The sequence below is a fragment of the Medicago sativa genome, chromosome 7, assembly GCF_051527215.1.
Source record: "Medicago sativa cultivar Bolivia chromosome 7, Bolivia_mono, whole genome shotgun sequence".
Classification (NCBI taxonomy): Eukaryota; Viridiplantae; Streptophyta; class Magnoliopsida; order Fabales; family Fabaceae; genus Medicago; species Medicago sativa.
This window is the reverse complement of record NC_140755.1, coordinates 17,556,461-17,569,085: the sequence shown is the minus strand read 5'-3', so window position 1 is coordinate 17,569,085 and position 12,625 is coordinate 17,556,461. Positions and strand designations below refer to the sequence as shown.

The window sequence follows — 12,625 nt, the reverse complement described above, 5'->3', positions numbered from 1 at the left end:
AATTGTCCTTTCCCCCTAGATTCAAAATCACCCTAAGTAGTGCTGCAAAATTATTGTTTGTTTCATCTCCGCGTAGGAAGTCTTTTTGGATGTAATTGTCCTTTCCCCCTAGCATTGATGAATTTGTTTCACATTAAGTTCAAATTAGGGAGTCACCACCACAATTAGGAAGTTAGGGATTGTCCTTTCCCCCACATGTTGGTGCCATTCTCCCGCCCCATTTAACATTTAACAAATTAATAAGAATATAACAATTAAGAACAAGTTGATTAATTTTCCCACACAAACTTATACTACTTTTACTCTTAAGACTTTAAAGGGTCTAAGTTAACACTAAAGATAGGACGTGTTCCTTAAAATACCTATTCATACAGTTGCTCAAGGATTGCAACCGGGTGCTTTTCTCATTGGAGAATTTTCACATCAAAACAGGATATGGGCATAGCAAGAACATAAGAAACACAAGAAACTACTTTTATGTACAAGAAACAACCTTTAGAGAAGAGACAAAACAAAAATTTTCATGCCATATTCACATTAAGAACAAGCTACTTAGTCATGCCTCTTGCTATAAAAACAAAACAAAAGAATAAAGTTCAAGGGAGTTTGGGAACACTACGACTCTAGACACTTTATTAGGCCCCCCCCCCCCCCCCCCCCCACACTTAGGGGAAGCATTGTCCTCAATGATTCAAAGGAAAAAGAAATTAAAAGAAGAAGAAGAAGAAGAAGAGATAGAATAAGGAGAAATAAGGAGATGAGTAGAAGAATGAGAGAGATAGGGAGAAGAAGAAGGGAAGAGAGGAAGAGGAAAGCTCACATTTGTTTATTGAGATCCGTAAGGAGGACCTTGAAGTTGGAGGTGTTGCATCATCCGACGGAGCATCTCATTATTTTCATCATTGACATGGTTGCCCCTTTGAACTTCATTGCGAAGGCCGGAGATTTCAACACCTTGCTTTTGTTGCTCGGTGCTCATCCTCTCGATCTCATTATGGATCCATGTCCATCTTTGATTTTCATTAAGCTCACCGGCTGCATGGCCATGGTGCCCCTCTTGGTGCAAGTTAGCACCTTCTCCTTCATCATGGTGCAAGTTAGCACCTTCTCCCTCATCATCTTGTTGTTCTAGAACCTGCACATCATCAACATACAACCAATTTTCTTCCACCTCGGTGGTAGTCCGAGATGGGTTAGGCAATAAAAACACGATTGGCACATTTAGCTTAAGTTGGTAATGGAGTGGTGGACGATGTTTAATGAAATTCATAGCAATGAGGGTTTCCCGGTTAAGCTTATTGTTTCCCTCAATTGGTTTGATCCCCTCATCCTCACTCACACCAAAACACTTAGCTATGTATGTAATGATGCCACCCACCACTATGTCTCCCCTACCGGCTGGTCTAGTAGCTACAAAGTCTAGGTAATCAATCAAGTAAAAGCCAGTGTTGACGGGGTGGTTGTAGAGCATTGCCCATAACATGAACAACTCATCGGTTCTAGTGTTTCCTAGCTCGGTTCTTCCCCAAATGGTGCAAGCCATGACCCTCTGAAGGTACCTAAGTACGGGGTTGTGAATGTTGCTAGCTTTGTTGGCTCTAGGGACATAGTTATCAAGGCCGGTGATACGGTTCCAAAAGGCAGCTGGGTCATAGTTATCCGGTTTTAGACTATCATCCCAATGATCATGAATATACCCCTCATTGACAAAACCTAAGGCTTCACAAAAGTGCTGAAGAGACATATTATAATCAATGTTCAATAACCGGAAAACAACTCTATGATTAGGGTTATCAAAATTCAACTTATCTTTGGTGAAAACAAGTGAGCTTAAAAATTCATAAGTAAAATTCTCATAACCCCTCATAGGTGTTAGCATATCAGTCCAACCTAGCCTACCCATCAACCTAAAAACATCATCTCTAAGCCCTAGCACTTGCAAATCATAGGAATCAGGATATCTAGAGGGATGTAAGGTTTTAGAAGTAAGAATTTTGTACCTGTCCCTTTGTTTGTTGTCTTTGAACTGAATTCCATGATTCTTGACTTGTGTTTGCTTCTTTGGGGGAGGACCGGAAGAACTTGCTGGTTCCTTTCCACTTCTTCTTCTTGAAGCCATTTGACCTTGGTTATGGTTGGTATGAAAGTTTGGGGTTTGGGAAGATTTTTGGTGGAAAGGATTGGTTAAGGGTTGGGGTTGATGTTTAAGGAAGGTTTGTTGGTTTGGATGTGGAGATTGGTTAAGGTTTTGTGGTTTTTGGGTTAGGTTTTGAAAGATTAGGGTTTTGGTGAATTATGGGTTTGAATGGGTGAAGGGTGTTTTTGATTGGTGGTTTTTGTTTTGGATGAAGTTTGTGGTTGATTGGTGAAAGAATTGAGTGATTTGGTTAAGAATTGAGGGAGATATGAAGGTTTGAAGGTTATGGAGGTTTAGAGAGAAGTTTGAAAGATGAAAGAGGGTTGTGGTTTTTTTGAAGGTTTGAAGGAAGAAAAATTTGATGTTATAGGGTGTGCAGAGATCGGGCACGGCCGTGCCACCCTTGGCACGGGCCGTGCCAACTTTCTGTGGCTCATGTCCCTTTTTTTTTGTTCACAAACCTGGCACGGCCGTGCCAGCTTCAGCACGGGCCGTGCCAACCTTCTGGTAAGGAGGGCTTCAAAAATTTTCAATTTCTTGATTTTTTTTTGAATCACACTTGGACAATTACCTGCAAAACAACTTAAAACAAAACAAAAGAAGTAAAATGCGTGGGTTGCCTCCCACGAAGCGCTCTTTTAATGTCATTAGCTTGACGGTTAGAAAGGGTCCTTAGAATGGATCAAAGATATCATATTGTGCAGATGACGTTATAAAACGTTCTTTCACAACATGATCGTTAAGCATGCAACAAGAGTAAAGAGCGGGACCTTTCATAACGTTTTCCAACTCAAATCCTACCATCTTATCACTCACTTGAAAGACTATCCTACCAAGTTTAACATCAATGAGAGCTCCCGCAGTTGCAAGGAAGGGTCTACCTAGGATTATAGGGACATCATCGTCCTCTTCAATGTCAACGACTACAAAATCAGTGGGGATGTATATCCCCTCTATCTTAACAGGTATGTCCTCGACAAATCCTACAAGTTTCATGGTAGAACGATCAGCAATTTTTAATTCCATCTTGGTAGGTTTTAAATCTCCTATCCCTATCCTTTTAAGAAGAGACAAAGGCAGCAAACTAACACTAGCTCCTAAGTCACATAAGGCTTTGTTTATGGTTTCATTCCCAATTTCACATGGTATGGCAAAGCTACCTGGATCTCTAAGCTTAGGGGGTGCTTCTTGGATGATTGCACTAGTTTCCTTAGCCATGGCTATTGTCTCATTATGCTCTATAACCCTTTTCTTTGAAAAAATTTCCTTTAAAAACTTGGCATATAGAGGCATCCTAGACAAAGCTTCAGCAAAGGGAAGTTTAATGTAAATCTTCCTAAGTATGTTAACAAATTTTTCAAATTTACCCTCTAGTTTAAGCTTATCAGGATTTAAGGGGGATGGAGTTTTGTTTTCTTCAAGTGGTTTAGCTTCTTCTATCACAATTTTATCACCTAAAGGCTTGACATTTTCTTTCCCAACGTTTTTAACCTTAGCAAAAGTTTCGCCTAACTTACTACCCCCAAAAGATATGACATTAACTTGGGCTTTGGGATTGGCTTCGGTTTGACCAGGAAAGACTCCCGGTGTTTGGGAAGATGTAGCCACTTGTTGGGCTATTTGGGCGATTTGTGTTTCAAGCATTTTAGAGTGAGTAGCAATAGAATCAACCTTGGTATTGAGCTTGGAAAGAGAATCATTCAGAAATCCAGTTTGGTTTTTGAGTTCTTGAAGTTGTTTGTTTTGGTTGGCAATAGAGTTTTCCAACAAAATTTCCAAATTGGATTTTTGAGTGAATCTTTGGTTGTTTGCGTAACCGGGTGGTGCTACTTGTCCATAGGGATTTTGGTTTTTATAAAAATTTTGATTTTGTCGCATCCCTTGGTTGTATTGAGCATAATTCATTTGCTCAACACCATTAATAGCACTACCTAGTTGGCAATCAACACCAGCATGACCAGCTATACCACATATTTCACAAGAAGGAGTAGATGCAGAATTGATAGCACTAACATTGAATTTTTCAAGTTTTTCAGTTAGTGTATCAATTTTAGAAGCAAGGTGATCATAGTTAGAGACTTCGTGTATACCTTCCTCCTTTTTGGAGGGTGAAGAACTAGAGATGGCTCTCTCGTCGGTCCATTTGTAATGATTCTGAGCCATGTCTTCAATCAGGGCATACGCTTCCGTGTAGTTCTTGTTCATAAGTGCCCCACCTGCAGCTGCATCAACAGACATCTTAGTGGTATAAGACAAGCCATTATAAAAAGTGTGGACTATAAGCCACTTCTCTAGGCCATGGTGGGGACAAAGTCTTAGCATTTCTTTGAAACGCTCCCACGCCTCATAGAGAGATTTCCCATCTTTTTGGTTGAACCGCGTGATTTGGTCTCTAAGTTTAGCGGTTTTAGATGGTGGAAAGAAACGGGCAAGGAATGCTTGCCTCATCTGATCCCATGAAGTAATGGAACCGACTTCGAGGGAATGGAACCAAGCGCTAGCTCTATCCCTTAAGGAAAAGGGAAAGAGATGAAGTCTTACGGCTTCTTGGTTCTCCTTCATGGTTCCACTAATTCGTAGGAAAACAGAGATGTGAAGATTGGGATCCTCAGTGGGGGATCCCGAGAATTGGTTTTGCTGCACCAAGTTAAGTAGGGCAGGCTTGATTTCAAAGTTGTCATCCTCAACCGTTGGGTACACAATAACAGCTTGTGGCTCAGCCGTAGACGGCGTTGCATACTCTTTGAGAGTGCGATTGGCCATGACGGTGTTATTTTGTGTGTCTCTCTTTCGTCTATGCAAATACCTTTTGATCTCGTTGATTATTACAACTCGATTTCTAGTTTTTCGCATAAAAAAAATTGAGGACCCAAGAAGTTAATAATGACAGAAAAATAAAAAGTTAAAAATAAAAAAGAAAAAGAGAGAGAAGAAGAGAGAATTCTAATCACTAAGTAAAAGCTAATTAAATTAGTTAACTCCCCGGCAACGGCGCCAAAAACTTGATAGGGCCAAACCGCAAGTGCACGGCCTATCGAAGTAATAGTAGTAAGTAGAGTTATCGTTCCGCTAGGGAGTTGGTCAATCCAATTAGCTTTTAGAAATTGATTAGAAGAGGAAGAAATAAGAAGTTGGAGAGTGCAGTTTTTGAAGGTAAATAACAATAATATTAAAAAGCCTTGGGATCATTGGTTCATCGTAATAACGAATCTTTTCACAAGCAAGCCTTAAACTTATAATTAAACGTTAATCCTAATTACTAAGGACAAGTTTCTCTTTAGCATATCACAGCTCCTCTCGAAGTCAGTGAGTGTATCCCTCCAACAACCACACCTATTCTCATGGGTGATTGCCTTTGGGACCCTTGAAGATCGAAACTTTATGTGTCCCAAGGTTTGCTAGACTATTCTCATGTTTCGCAAACCTTGTCTAAATTCACTTGTTCGGATATCAAAGCTCCGCGTTCGCTTTATGAATTGATATCTGTGATGATGAATTAACCATTATCAAACCCTCCGCGTTCGCTTCCACAGTTTGATAATAATTAATTCATGTTAAAACGGTGAATTTAGATTAGGAATTAGGGTAACAATTAATTAGGGTTTAAGACTTGGCTTGATCCGGATTACGTCATTAGACTTGTCCAACGATCCCAAGACAAAGAAGTCTACTCACTCATGTTCATCGTAGACATGGGGGAAGAAGAGAAAATGCGATAAAAGTAAATTGCAAAGAAGAAAGTAAAAACGAAATAAAGACTTTATTGAAATAGCAATTGAAATAAACAAAGTAAAGATGATTTCTTTATGGTGGAGAGCTACTCTATTTATAGCTTTACAATCGACTTAGAAACTAAGCAACTAAAAGGATAAAACGGTAAAGCTGCAACAGGGTAACTTGGGCCCGAAGAAAAGCAGCAAAACAGGTCCTGGAGACGGGCACGGCCGTGCCACATGTTGGCACGGGCCGTGCCAAGCTTCTGGTAAGGGGAATTGTATTTTTGCCCCGTATCTTCGTATTCTTGCGCTGTATTTTGCTCCAGTCCTCTTTCTTTTGCTCCAAGGCACCTTCCACCATATATTTATTCCTAAAATAAAATAAAAGACAATTTGAAGTAAAATATTCTAAACTAAAATAAAATGCAATAAAATAAAATCAAATCTAAGATAAAACTAAACTAAATAAGGCAATAATTAATACTATCTATGACTCATCAGGCTTTATGTGATTTAGGGGCCAATATCAACATGATGTCAATCGAAACATTCGAAAAGATCAAAGGACTTGAGATGGTACCAGCTGAAAAGCTAGTTAGGGTAGATGATGGAAGTGAACAAGAACCAGAGGGAGTGGTGTTTAATGTGCAGGTTGCTGTAGAAGACTTCAAATTCTTGGCGGACATAGTAGTTATGGACAAACCACATTGTCCAGTAACTTTGGGCAGACCTTTTCTTTCCACTGCAAAAGCTCTGATAAACTAGGAATACAAGGAGATCGTGCTTAGGTCAAAAGGTAAATACTTGATCCATTAGATTTCGTAAGACAACATTAGGACAGATGCAGGTACTGAATGCCATGCAGCAGAGGACGCCAATCCTTCTAATTCTCATGAAGACATAGAACAACCACGTGCAGATCAAGAAAAATATGGTGCAACCAACACAAGAAGAGCGGATGTCAGGGAAGGAGCTACTGGGGGCTCCTGGAAGAAGGCTCCTTATGGAGACTTTGAAGTCAGAGATCGTGTTTTGCTAAGGCATCCTAAGGAATTCTATGGGTACTTCGGGAATTTACAAGCAAGGAAAGGCTGGGTTTCAATAAATTTTACTCTATTAGTTATGTCACCTCCTAAGTACTTACTACCAGGGTCCACTCGCTTTCGGTTTCTTTCTCTAGTTACTAATTATTTACATCATGGTTAGACAAATATAAATATCAATATATAAATATAGATATTAGGCCATGTCACTACCTAAGTGCCTAAATCAGGGTTGCGCTTTAGAGGAGACAAATCTTACGCACTACAGTAAAACTAAATAACGAACAAAAAATAACTAAATAAATGACTTTAAATTAAATAATTATCCAGCAAATAAAATAGAGGTTCATCTTAAAACCATAGCCTAAAAGTATTTAGTTACCCATGATAACTAAAAACAAATTACAAAAGAAATAAAACATACCTAGAAAAACTTGGAGAGAGGAGAGAGAAACTTCTCCTGAATGCTCATAGTGCTCGCCTTCCTCTTGAAACGCTTCGTTCTGAACGAGAAAATAGTCAATGAGGAAGGTGGTATTTATAGGGAAAGTTTCCACCTAATTTTGGGCAAAAAAAGCGGGCTTTCTTCACGAAAAATTCACAAAACAGCGCCTTCGGCCGCAACGCTCCTAGTACCTTGCGCCAGGCGCATGTAAGTGACAAGTCAAGCTCCAGGCGCCTTAATCCATGCGCCAGGCTCCCCAGTGAAAGTTCATGGGCGCCTGGTGCCCCTTTTTGTGCATCAGGGCAATTGTGAGTGCATTCGGTGCTGAAAATGCATGTTTCTTCACCTGTTAAGGTGTTTGCTTCAATGTAAGATGTCTTGGAACTTGGAAACATAATTCATCTGTCTGTAAGGTATTCCGAGGCCTCTTGAATCTCCATTCTTCATCTTCCGAAGGACTTCACAAATCTTTGGATGTCTTGCTTTGTCGATATGCATGAGTTTTTCGTGAATTACATCAAAAACATCCTAAAATTGCTATCTTTCGGGAAGAACAAAATTACAGACTCAAATATAAAAAACTTAAAAAATGTCCCAATATCATCGACAATTTCTCTAATACTACTCTGTTATGCTAGTAAAACCTACTGAAAATGACTAAAAAACATGCTAAGAATAACGTAAGATGACATGTCATCACAACCCCAAACTTAAACTGTTGCTTGTCCTCAAGTAACGAAAGAAAAACATATTTTATTCTTTGCATTTTTTTCCTGGAAAAACATACCTTTTCGAAGTTGTGCTCAAATCATTACTCATCCCATTTACAACATTGACTTACTTACCGCGCTACATTCAAGCGGGACAAACTTGGAGAAGATAGCTCATATCATCAACCACACTCTTTTCCATGATACACATATGTATCTCTTAAAGCCAGTAGGGCTGGTCATGATATTTTCCCACTTCAGTCGTCACATGAATGTACCTTGCTGTAAATTTGAAACAATTCTAAACAAACAGTCAAGATCAAATTATATACACACTTTGAGGTCTTCCAGAGTTATAACATGACTTAGGTTAAGGGTGGATATATTTGGCAAAGTAGGGTAACAAAAGAACTTGGAGTTAGATTATCAACCTAAGGATTCCTACTAAAATTGATGAACTGCCAACCTTCAATCCGTGAATTAGACAAGATGGGTACTAAAGTAGAACTATTTATCTTTTTCTTTCAACATAAATAAACTTATTTTTTTGAAGAGACCAAATTTTTTGATGATTTTGGTTCTTGATTTTTTTGTGTGTAGACCCGTGGTAATCTGCATTTTTTTTCATTCTTGGCTGTGTTTGGTAACGTAAACAAGCTAGCTTATAGCTTGTTGGACTAGCTTATAAGCTTGTTTTGATAGAACGAGACATGTTTGGTAAAAAGCTTTCCTCACTAGCTTATAGCGTTTTTTGAAAAGCTATTTCAAGTAGCTTTTGAGCTTATAGCTTGTAGCTTTTCACATTTTATTCCATTTTTAACCTTTAATATTATTTTTTTTATAAAGAATAACTACCCACTAAAAAAAAGAAACTGTCCACGTTTATGCCTTATTTTACAGTTGCCATTATTTTGTTGTTGAAGAATTTACGTTATGCCTTAGCGAATGAAGTGATTTTTTTATTCTTTGCTGGTTAGTAATAAAGTGGGCAAATAAATGATTTTTCAAGAGAAATATGATAATGATGTAAAAAATTGTTAAAAAACACTCAATTAAATGCATATATCACATTTATACTTTTAAGAGCAAATTGCACTCACCTCCCCTAAAATTTTGTTAAAAGACACTCACATCCCCTCTAGTTTGGAAAAAACATTAACCTCCCTTAATTATTTCATGATAGAGACACTTTCTCCCTTAGACACAAATGCCCGTTACTTTTGACAGTGCAAACTGCAAACCAACAATGTTTCCCCTTCATCTTCATTCAGGATTTATGAACCTCAAGCCAACTTGAATAATTTTTTTATCTGAACCCCAAGCCAATTTAAATGGGATCGTCGTTGTTTTCAATGATTTATGAACACCAAGATAATTTCAATAATTTGTTTATCTGAACTGATATTGATTGAGGATTTCTTAAAATTATGAATATATATAAATTATGTGTTCCTGTCCTCAATGAAATTGTAAACGTGTACTGATTATGGAAAAATTCTAAATAATGGATTTTGTAATTAATAGTGTTGTTAACAATGTTCCAATCGTGTGTCAATGGCTGTAATTCACTATCATTTTGTTTCACACACTTAGTTCCTTCCACCGCTTGGCTTGTTACAACAATACATCAGCCACATCTTTCGATGAATCACATAACAATGATAAAAAAAACATTCACGAATGAAGACGAAGGGAAAGTTTGTTGGTTTGGACTGTTAAAAGTAGCAGACGTTAGTGTCTAGGGGAAAAGTGCTTCAATCATGAATTGATTAAGGGAGGTTGTTGTTTTTTCCAAACTAGAAGGGGTGTAAATGTTTTTTAATAAAACCTCAGGGGAGGTGAGTGCAATTTGCTCTAATTTTAAAGATAAAAAATGGTTTGAAATAAATTAAAATATTTAAGTTTTTTTTTTGACGTTTAAAATATTTAAGATAAATATACTAGTGTTTTTTTACGATAGATGAATATATGGAGTAGTTTGTTTTTTAAAGAAGATAAATGTATTAGTTTTTTTTGACAAGATAAATGTATTAGTTAAAATGTCAATAAATATAATTTATAAAATATTAAACCTACATGTACTTTTATGTCATTTTATATTTATCAATCACTTGAAAAGTTAATTTCAACTAGCTAACTTTTCAGCTATAAGCTTTCAGCTATCAGCCATCAGCTATAAGCTAGCTTATCAGCTATCAGCTAGCTTATCAGCTATCAGCTAACTTATAGCTTAATTTTACCAAACACACCCTTTGTCTTTTTGATAAATAAGTTCTACTGGTACCCCACCCCAAACTTAAGATGTTGCTAATTCCAAAGAGCAACCCCAAACTTAGCTTAAAATCATACCAAGTCATACCTAAAAACAAACTCCAAGAGAAATCAAATAGATTGCATTTAAGGTTCAGTACTGTGATATGATTTGTCACTTAGTAACAACAAAAAAAATTTCATCTGGAGGCTTAAAGTGATTTCACAAAGGATAATAAAAATATAAAAGGGTGGCTTGAAAGGCTCAAGGTACCAAATAAAAAATTGTCTCGTGTGTAATATAACTTAACCGATCGTCCATAAAGAAAGATCGCAAATTCGAACAAAAATAACATCCATATGGAACACTCATGATAGAAAGAATTATAGTAGTAGAATGGATTGAAAATATTTGGTTCAAAATCTCACCGGTTATGTTATTCAGAAAAGAGATGGTGATTATATGAATATCTTTAGTAGTAAGTCCCTAAACCTTTAGTAGAAAATCTCACCGGTTATGCTATTAAAAACAAATTACGATTTTGCGCGGTTCGGTTGAAAAATCAAAATAAAGCGAGACTTAGTCGAAATGCTACGAAACTTTACAGACAACTCTATAAAAATACATATAGTGGGTTTGCAAAGTTTCGTAGCATTTCGAATATGCATCGATTTATTTGATTTTTCGACCGAAACTCGCAAAATCACAATTGATGCTCTGACCCAACGGTAGTTAAGTGTAGCTGACCCAATGATAGTTAACTGTAGTTAACCCAGCGGTAGTTAACTGTTTCCGGTTTGCTGAGCGGTAGTTGGGGCTATTTGCATCATTTCGATGTATGATTGGGAAACTTGTGAGAAAAACAATTTTCATCTTCTTTTCCGTTATGAATGTTATTGTTTCATTACGAAAACAACAAAGTCTTCTGCTCCTTTCTTCCATTTGCTTACCAACCCCACAAGACTTGCATCCGTAACTCCCAAGTGGATCACATTGTCTCATCTCTTTTGTGCTACAAACTCCCAAGTGGAACTACCATGGACCAACACCGATATAGAGCAATTAGGAAATACATACATGCTCACATCCAATTTCTCCTTATATAGCTCATTGAATCTCGTTCTTCGTAGAATATAATCTAAATATTTCCAACATACATATTATATGCTTTTTCGAATTCTATCATAAACACCAAACACTTATCCTTCCTACGATTTGTTAAGGCCAAAATCTGATTCAACACAAACACTCCATACTATACTTTCATCCAAGTCAGAAGACAATATGATAATAACAGGATTTTTAAAAGTAAAAAGTGCTCGACCTTGCGGTTAGTGGACAAAATTAAGCTACTGTCTTTCTCGTGGTTGAAGATGAAACTTCATTTATCTCTCAATTACCATGGGTGGTGGCTGAATCCACTTGCAATGTTGGGCTATGATTAGCTGTTATTTCTTTTGTTTTTTGTTTTTTTTTTCTTTTACTAGGTTGTAAATATTGTTCACACTTTTCAGGTTTTCCTTGACACTCCTTGTGCTAGGAAAATCATTTTGATTTGGTAATATATATTCCATTTTAGCCTCTTCAAAAAAAAAATACGATAATAAACAAATTAAATAATGAAAATATAAGAGTGCATCTAACATAGTCTACATAGACCTCTGAAAATGGGATAAAATGTAAACTCTAATCATTTTTAATAAAAAGTATGTTCGAGGTTATTGATTCGATAAAAAGTATCTCTTATAGGGTTTAAAAACAAAATTTATGATATTTATAGAGAATATTTACTTGATAGGTTCGTATTAAAAACCTCAAGTGTTTGCTCTTAGGAAGAAAAGATATACACCTAAACATGTTGATAAATTTTTTAGGGACGGCTAATATGAACCTGATCCAAACGTAGACCTTATTATAATTTTTATAATTTTAATAAAATTTTATGTGATCTGTTCTTAATTTTTTACTATCATAAAATATAGTTTTCCTTCAAAATATAAAGGCCCAACCATAAATTAGTTTTGAGAGGTTTATATCGGATAAAAAAAATCTATTAAATCCCCAAAGTTTACTAAAGATTTACACGTCAATGAACTTCTGCAATTTTTTATAACACATAGGCCAAATACTTAACAATATTTAAATATTAAGGTCATATAATGAAAACATCCAACTTCGGTACTCATAAAAAAACGTGATGACTCAAACCTGTTTCTACAGCTAGTATAGCTAGGCAGAAAATCATCATTAAGGTATAGAAAGTCAATCGTTATTTGTCCTTGCAGCTTGATCATATAATTAAATTGCAGAATCAGAAACATCA

General features: G+C 36.7%; 1 non-coding gene across 1 annotated transcript; it reads left to right on the top strand.

Annotated features, from left to right (window-relative positions):
* The first annotated feature begins 4,430 nt into the window (after positions 1-4,430).
* Positions 4,431-4,537, top strand: LOC146904706 (small nucleolar RNA R71). The gene has a single exon (XR_015020834.1). It is a non-coding gene; the product is annotated as a small nucleolar RNA R71 (small nucleolar RNA).
* Positions 4,538-12,625: the final 8,088 nt, after the last annotated feature.